The following is a 9,125-nucleotide window of genomic DNA, read 5'->3' as shown; positions in this document are numbered from 1 at the left end:
TAATAATAATAATAATAATAATAATAATAATAATAATAATAATAATATAACTTGCATAAAGTTATATAAAGATAATTGCTGCAAGGATTTTGAGAGACTTGTTTTGTTTGCAGAAGAGCTTTAGCACAGAACTGAGGTGTGCATTTTTCAGGAAGGAGACCTATTTGTTTCTGAGTAGACATTTAGAGCCTCGTAATTTGGGATGCTCTTTGAAAGTGCTGCTGAGTGATGCAGCCCTGCTTGCTTAGTTCTGAGTAGGCATGCAGAAGCTTACCCTTACTTCTGAGTAGGCTTAAATTAGTAATAATCACATGTGGCCCAACCCACAGATGCAATGTGGCTCCCAAGACCTTTCCCATTGTGCTGTTTGGTCCTCCAGCCCTGCAGGCAGGTCAAGGGCAGTGTCATGTCTAGGTGAAACTACTGATGGGAATGTGCAGAAATCTGTCTCCAACTTTTCCATGTAAGTCTGGTCACTTTTCCTCTTCTATCATAACTCAGCTAGTTATGCTCTGTAACAAAGGAATGTCAGCAATTTCTCTCTGCACACGCCAACACGGGCACTGAGGGCCATCTAGACATATATTGTGGCAGCACCCCTGCCCTCCACCCCAGGGCAGGGAGCCTCGATCTGTGTGTTGCTGAAGCCTTGCAGAGAGCTTGCTCGGCATTTCGCAGTGGTTCCAGAGACATAAGCCAGTGCACAAGCTCCAAGTCAAGGCAGGCGCAGTGACAGGTGACTACAGAACAGTTGCTCATTAAATGAGGGATCCACTTAGCAAACCCCCGAGATAGGAGCTAAGCAGATTGTATACGTGCTGAGAAGGGTGTGCATGCAGGGTCCCTGCTAGGAGGCTGGTGTGGCTGTGGATTTCCAGCATTGGTAGGTGGGCTGGACTACATTAGTTCTGAGATCCCTCCAGCTCAGTTGTTCTTTCTGTATCAATCAGGCAGTCTGATCATTAATCAGATGCCAGGTGCTCACCTATCAATAATACCGTAGCAGGGGGTTTCCTGCATTGGCAGGGGGCTCCACTAGCTACGTTTGGGTTCCCTCGCAACTTGGTGAATCTGTTGACATACCCATATGGATAGAGAGGCATACAGAGCCATCATGCATATCAGGCAGGTGCCTTCATAGAGAGGTTCTGCAGGCTCAGTCACCTCTGTAATGGAGTCTAGTTACTTGTTGCATCCTTGCCTAGCATGTTGGGACCACCACTGCCTCTGCCCTGAAACTGAGTGAGGTAACATTCTGCCTGAAGCTTTTTCCATCACGCCTCCTCGCCTTCTTTGTAGATCATGTCACACAGCCCGGTTCACACTGCCAGACAGACAGGTGATTCACGGTCTCCCAGCTGAGGGACCCCGTCTGACGGCACCTACCTTGACACCTGTGCTGCAGAAAGTGCTCCCCTGTCTTCACCGGATGCCGTCCTCAGTGATCTTCCCTGATCAGAGGGTGACTGAAGAAAGCATGTCCTCCGCCACTGTGCACTGGATCTGCGAGCCTGCTGCTGAGCGTCGGGGGGAGAGAGGAGGAGGAGAGGCGGCAGGGGAAGAGTGTCACGGACCGAGCGAGCTGCCAGAGGCTAGGAAAGAGGGCGGAGCAGCAGGTGTGTGCTGAGACAGCCGGATTGACAGTCAGTGGAGCACATCACTGGGCCAGCGCAGCACAGGTGGAGAGGTGGCCACCATGGCTGGTCAGATGCCCACGCTCCCCTTCACACGGCCTGTCCTTGCATGTGAAGCAGCAGAGACTCAGGCTGCAGAAGGGAGGTGTCCATGCTTTCAGGGAGGGGACGTGGAAAGAGCCCTGCTGGGTCAGACCCAAGGTCCAGCCGGTCTGGCATCCTGCTTCAGCCAAGGACGAGGCTATTAGCAGACTCAGAGGACAGCAGCGCCCTTGGCTCTGTTGGTTCCCAAAAGCTGGCACCCTTATTTATATGCCAATCCATGTTAACAAGAGCCTGACAACGAACACTCTTGTAGGGCAAAGGGAGGGGGAGTTGGAGCAGAACGGCAGCAGAAGGTGCACCCACAATTACAATTACTTGTAAGCCGCCCCGAGGCCTTGGCAAGGGGCGGCATAGAAATGTTTTAATAAAAATAAATAAATAAATACCCCATTTCCTGCCTGCCACTTCTTGGCCCTGGGTTGCTTCTCCCTCAAGCTGTTTTCCCTCTTGTGGGTCAAACGTGCTTCTTCTGTCCAAGGCAGACCCTTTCTCTCCTGCTTCTTTATTTCCACTTCCCTCTGCCTGAGCAGCTTTCTCCCCAGAGCTGTTGCACTGTTCCAAACACTTCTTTAACTATAACCTGGTTAACCTTTTTATTTAAACATAATTTTAATTGTTAATATTATTTGCTTATTTTATCTGGCCAGGGCGACTTATTTTATATTGTTAATTTGTTTTATGTATTATATGTTATGTTGTGAGCCACCCCGAGGCTTCGGCGAATGGGGCAGCATAGAAATGTTTTAATAAATAAATAAACAAACAAACACACACCCCTTCAGTCACCTTAGTTTCAAAGAAAATCTGGAGGAATTCGAAAAGTGTCTTACAAGTGGAGCAGCTCTTGCCTAAAGCGTTCTGCTTGTCCTCAGGTGATGTTGCAGTCAAAACACCCACCGACTGGAGCTTCATCTCCAGAATATCCATTGACCGCTGGACCTGGAGCTTCCAACCTGGTTTGTTGTTGCATCTGGTTGTACATCTTTCTTTTCTCACACTGAATTGAGTGGTTTTTGTGGGTGGAGAAGACAGGAATTCCAAAGAAGGAAACTAACCCCTCTCTTTTAAATTGCCCTCTCCTTCCAGTGTTGGAGAGAGACAGGGTGGATTTACATGCCATAACAAGCCAGGTTGGCTTCTTGCACAGGTCCTGTCATGTCACCCAAACCCTAGCATGCTATTTCAGCATGTTATGTATGAGTTTTAGAAACCATGAAAAGAAACAACAGTCTGCTCCATGGTTTCCATGCTTCACCATGGTTTCTTCGATCATCTGGAGTCAGCATCGTGGTTTCTGCAGTGTCACCACAGAGTTCCCTGGGAAAAGTGGCAGATGCTTCAAGAGCTGCTCCAGGTATTCTACATGGGATTGAATTCCAGACATAGTGGCTGATGGGATACATGCCAACAGCAGGAGGACTGAGGAAGGCTGGTAGAAACCATGCAGGGTGCTTGCTGGATGTGTGAACCCAGCCATAACCTTGCAAATGGAAGCACCAGGGTGCAGCTATTTCCAGGACTCACTAACGATAGTTTGGCTGCCTGACTCTTCGCATGATTGGCAGATGTGCACAACCTGTGATTAGTAGATGGTCTGCTGGCACCTCTTGCAAATGTTCTGTAATTTGATGCTGAGAAATGAACTGGTGGCAAGCAATTCAATCCTACTGAATCCCCAAATACATAGGGAGGGGATGTCGCTGCCCACTAGTATTCCTAGGAAGGTAATCTCACTTAATGAAGGGCGAAACTAGGCATAACAATAAGTGTGCCTTGTAGTCAGTGTTGCTGTTCTCTAAAAATGGCTTTTTGATCTGGCTGTTTGGGAGAAATATCCCCCTTGCCCCTGGCCCTTAGCACTGCCTCAAAGGAGTCACTTTCATTAGGAACAACGCAGGGGAGGAAAGGGTTAAGCCCTCCCTTACCTGCTGCAAACTTGATAGTTGCCAGCTAGACATCTCCCAGCAGCTCCTGCTCAGATGAGAAAAACAACCGTGCATGTCAAATGTAAAGACACCATGGATCTCATCCTCAGGTTGGTCCTGAGATTTCTGGAGGTGGAAGAGAGCCCTAAGAAGACTGACTTCCATCAGGAGTGAATTAGGAAGACCTGCCCTTGTACCCAGTTGCAAAGTTTTAGGTAAAGTATTGTGAAAGAAACTCTCCGGCAGTAACTCATGAAGAGGAGGCTTCCATGGTGAGATTTTGCTTTTGAAGGATGGGAAATTCATGCGCCCTTTGAACATCCAGAGCACAACCTGGGCCACACCTCACAAAGCACAGCTGTGACCTGCACAGAAGCCCACTGAGGTGTCCCCAACTTTCCTGCATCTTCAGTGCAGCATAAGTGTGTATCTTGCAGAAAGCCCCCTGGCTGAGAAACACTGGTGCACAGCACGCGTGTAGTTGTCCCTGCTGTACTGATGAACTGAGCGGTGGGTGCGGGTCTCTCCGTCTCTAAAGCTGTGGCGTTGGGAGCGCTGTGGCCCCAGGGCTGGCAGTGCCCCTGCCGCTGGTGTCAAAATCCCGGAATCTCAATTTGAGAAGAGGGAATAAAACTCGGGTTCGTGGGAAAGGCCAAGCGTCGAGACCATCTGAGGCTTTATTGTATTTTCCCCAAGGTTCCCGTGGTACTCACGATAATGCATGCATTACCGGGTAGGCAGAGTGAACTCTGCTGCAAAGCTTCAATACCATTACATGGCATTTATAGGTACACAGGTACAGGGCAATTGATGACAGAATGCAGAAATTACAATAAGATTCTGAGGCCATCACATACAGAACAGATAAAGAAATGCCAGTCAATCACACTGTAACAATGAGATTACAATATTTCTAATTGCCTGTATTGACACTTTAGCTCAGTAGCTTGAACCCATCTCCAGGTTTGCTCAGACATGCAAATTCAAGCTACTGAAACTATGCAAGAACTCAAGACTCTTATCTACTCTAGACATTCTGAATTGGCCAAGGCACATGGAGCCTCTGGGCTGCCAAAAGATACTTCCTTGTAAACTGAATCCCAACAATGACTATTTAATCATTGTGAAGGTATACCAGGTAAATTTGGACTAAATGGCCTGTGTACTGTAGCTTACAGCTAAAGGTGAGAGAAAGGAGCAGGGGATGAAGGCCATTTGAAACAGTGACTTAGCTTGGTTGGAGAAGTACAGGATTTGATCCCACAATGCAAAAAGCACACAGAAGTAATGTTTTTCTGACAGGATTTATCCAAATTTTCCCAACACTGGCTCCGTGGGGGTTCTGTTTCCAGCCACGCCAGCCCTTCTTGCCACTCACACAGTCCATTGCTTCTCGCCAAGGATGGCCTTCTGTAAATATTGCTAGGTGCTCAGCAGCGATCGGATGGGCTGATATGGCCCTTGAGCACTCATCATCTTAAAACAAACACAAAGCTGCCACTGAGGGCTGGAAAAACACCAGCTGAAGAAAAAAATGTTTTTGCACTTCCTGACATGACTCTCCCCTCACGCTTCCCCCTCTCCCTCAGCCTCAAGTGAAGATGCACGGGGACTTTGCACTGGTACTGCTTACAGTGCTCCATCAACACGGACCTGCAGGTAGCGGGGGCAGAATGATCAGGCGAGTATTTTCCTTAAGACTTGTAGCTGCTGGTCGCACAACAAAGACAAGGAAGCCCACCGTAGACCCCAGGACCTGACTCAACGTGGTGTGATAAAGGGGCAGGCAAGTGCTGCCCTCTAGAAGTCCGGGACTGCAACTCTCATAAAAACTGACCATGGACCATGCTAGGGAAAACTGTAATCCCAGACCTGCGGTTTCCACCCTTTCCACAGCTGGGGACTGGAGAAAATGGGAAAAGCACCTTGGGGACCGCTGAGGTGCAAGCGAAAAGCACCGCACACATAATACTGTATTCTGCGTAGTAGTTTCCAAACACAGTACCAAAAAAAAAAAAAAAAAAAAAAACCTCCAAAACAACCAGAAACTGAGCAGCAAAAAATGCCGACTAAAGAACAAAACCTGAAATCAGTGCAGCGTGGGCCCCATCAAGCCGTCTCTCCCCTCCCTGCCCCCCCCTCCGGCAGCACCAGTGCCCCCTCCCCTGCAAACACAATACCAACTGAGGGAGAGGAAGTGGAGCACAGCCAGCCCCACGCCAGTCCGCAGCGAGTGGGATGTGGGCTCCCCATGGACTGGTGCCGGTCCACAGACGGGTGGTTGAAAGCCACCGTTCTAGAGGATGGCTTGGCTGTTCAGCACTTACATAGTGTTTGGAGTGCCAGGAAGGGTCTGGAGAAACCTGTGTTCAAGTCCTTGTTCAGTTATGAACCTCAGAGAGTGGCCCTGGGCAATTCACCATCTCAGGTTGTTCTGTTTGGGGTGGGGAGGAGGAGAATACCGTATACTGTTCTGTGCCCTTTGGAAGTAGGTAGGATAGGAACATGATGCAGGACATGCGCAACATTAAAATGAGCAACTGAAAATAGCCTGTTTCGAGAATTATGTCTGGTTTGAGAGCCACATGGTTAATCATTCCAGGCACAATCTGTTATGCCTGACTCCCCAGGATCCGGACATAATAGAAATATCTATCAGCTTTCTCAGAGCATTCAGGATAGGCATGACTCCTCTAGGCTCCAGATAGGCATGACACGGCCAAACACTAGAATAATCAAACTGTCTCAGGGTATGCATGATAGGCTTAGCTCTCCTAAGCTCTAGCCCATTCAAATGTCTAGTAACTGCCTCAGAGAATTCCCTTCGGAAAGTAGAAAGAGCTTACCTACAACGTAATGGACAAAGATTGCTTAGAAGGTGTAAATTAAAAGATAAAACTTACTGCTAATCAAATCTGCTTCTGTATATCGCTTGCTCAACTGCTTACGTGATTCTGTAACTCCCCATTGTCGCCATTGTTCTGATTTTTGTCAAAAACTGATTGTATTGTTTCCCATTTACCAGAAGCTCACTGTGAAGCTATAAAAACCTCATTCCAACTCTGTTCACGGCCGCATTCTAACCATGAATGTTGGTCCCTGCAAGAAATCTTGCAGGTAAATAAACTCCTCTTTATTTTTACCATCCAGTCTCTGGTCTCATCTGCAAAACTGCGAGTTACAACAAATTCTTTGCATGTTTAGACAAAAAACGGCCTACAGTTCTCAGTATTCCCTATTCCCCTGGTTGGGGGATGCTGGGAGTTGTAGATTTTTTCTGTGTAAGCATGCATAAGGGTGCAGCCTCAGTTGTTTCCTGGAGCAAGTGCTGAACAACAGGTTCTGCAAGTTTCCGGGCTGGCCAGTTTAAGGAGCAGGGAGCCAAATGTGGAGGCTCTCTGTGACATTAACTGCCCACTTGCTTTCCACTCACCACCCCCCTGCCTAAAAGCTCTGCAACAATTTTGTTTCTTTTTTAATATTAGCCGCTTTAATTTTGTTAGTATGAACAAAAAATGAACAAAATAATTGAAAACAGAAAGTTAATGATAGGAGTGGAAAAATCTCCCTTCAAGAGTCTGCTGGGGGTGTACAATCAAAAGAGCATTTACAGTTTATTCAGACACACAGGAAATGCATGCAGCTTGTGGGCAGCCCCCAAAGGGACTACCAAGATGGCGTCTGTACAAGATGCCTTTATAACCGATCAGTTACACACACGGTTTGGGGAAAGGATGGGGGATCAGGCACACAGCATGCTAGAGGAACATTAGAATAAAATAATAGGGATGGTAATATATTAGCATATCAAGGCGGGTACCTGGGAGGGCAGGCAAACATTAGCATCTCTAAGGTGTATATGGGAAGCAAGACTTGTGACATGGATTCTTGATCAGATCCGGAATCCCATCTTCAGTCTAAAGCTGTTCTTATAGAGTCAGGCTTTTAGCAGCCATATTATGGCAGAACGTTTGTTCATTTTGTCTTGACAGTAGCTTGCCCCCTCTATGAAGGAAGAGGTAACATTACACACACACACATGAAAGATGAATGGTGAGATTGCCTCCCAGAGCCGTGCACAAATGACCCCTCAAAATTCTCCACCCAGTTTGTGAGCTCCACACTGGGGTGACAACATCGGCAAACTTCTCCAGTGGGTAATAGGTAGGACTCAGTCACCATCGGTAGGGGTTGTAGTACAGTGTCTTTCTTCCCAAGGGATTAGGGTCCCCATCTCCACCCCACTACTTCAGGTGGAAATGACCTCAGCAGGGCTGGCAGCCTGGCCTCCATTTTTCATTCTCCACAATGCAGCTGGAAAAGACAGCTTTGTGTCTAGTTCCAGGAAAAAGGGAACGCTCGTATTGTCCCAAAATACTGCAGTGTCCCAGTTTTCTTCTCCCATTAAAGAGGCTTCCATTTTCTGCCTCATTTTCAGAGTGTGTTATAGTTTACTTTGCATTTTTGGAGTGGCATTTTCAAGCTTGCTTAACTACTGTGAGGTGACCAAGGGAACTGGTATTATGAGCCTTCTTTCTATTGCACGTCTTTCCACTGCTCTGCAGCCTTCCGGACTGTGCACTTCCTGATCTGAAAAGCCCTACAGCAGGAGTTGCTTTACGATGTCCGCCTCCTTGACTTTTAATGAGACATGGAAAAGCAGGGATGCTGGAGGCACTGGAGGGATGATCGTGCAATGAAAGGCAGGGCATTTTTGCACTCTTTTTCACCACCTTCTAAGTAACACAAGCACAAGAATTCAGCAACCAACCCATGAGGATTTTCTTCAAACTGTTCTTCATTGCATTTCTTTTTGAAACTCATTTCTATCAAATTGAATGAGAATGGTAACAAATTTGTGGAAGAGATTTTAGCACCACTGAGCACCACTGAGTCCACACTGTGGGTAAAGAATGTACTTTGACTATTTATAGATTATATTTGTCTTTCTCTCTGTCTTCTTCCTTGGCTTCTGATTAGCACTGCATCTCTTCATTTTCCCATTTTTATTTATTTATTTATTAGAACATTTCTATGCCGCCCCATTCGCCAAAGCCTCGGGGCGGCTTACAACAATAAATTAAATAATTATAATCATAAATTAAAAATGTAAACATAAGAATAAAATACAACCATACAATATAAAATAAGCCGCCCTGGCCAGATAAAATCCATTAATATTAATATGTAAAATGCCGCTTAAATAAAAAGGTCTTCGCCTGGCGCCGAAAAACAAGTAACGAAGGCGCCAGGCGGACCTCTCCGGGGAGCGCATTCCATAACTTAGGCGCCACCGCAGAGAAAGCCCTCCTCCGAGTACCCACCCTCCTAATTTCTTTCACGGAGGGTTCCCGGAGAAGGGCCTCTCCCGCTGATCTCAGGGGGCGGCTGGGCATATATGGATGTAAGCGCTTCTTCAGGTAACCAGGACCCAAGCCATTTAGGGCTTTATAGGTCATAA

The sequence above is a fragment of the Varanus komodoensis genome, unplaced genomic scaffold, assembly GCF_004798865.1.
Source record: "Varanus komodoensis strain SLA01 unplaced genomic scaffold, ASM479886v1 scaffold84, whole genome shotgun sequence".
NCBI classification, from domain to species: Eukaryota; Metazoa; Chordata; class Lepidosauria; order Squamata; family Varanidae; genus Varanus; species Varanus komodoensis.
This window is presented reverse-complemented; position numbering follows the sequence as displayed.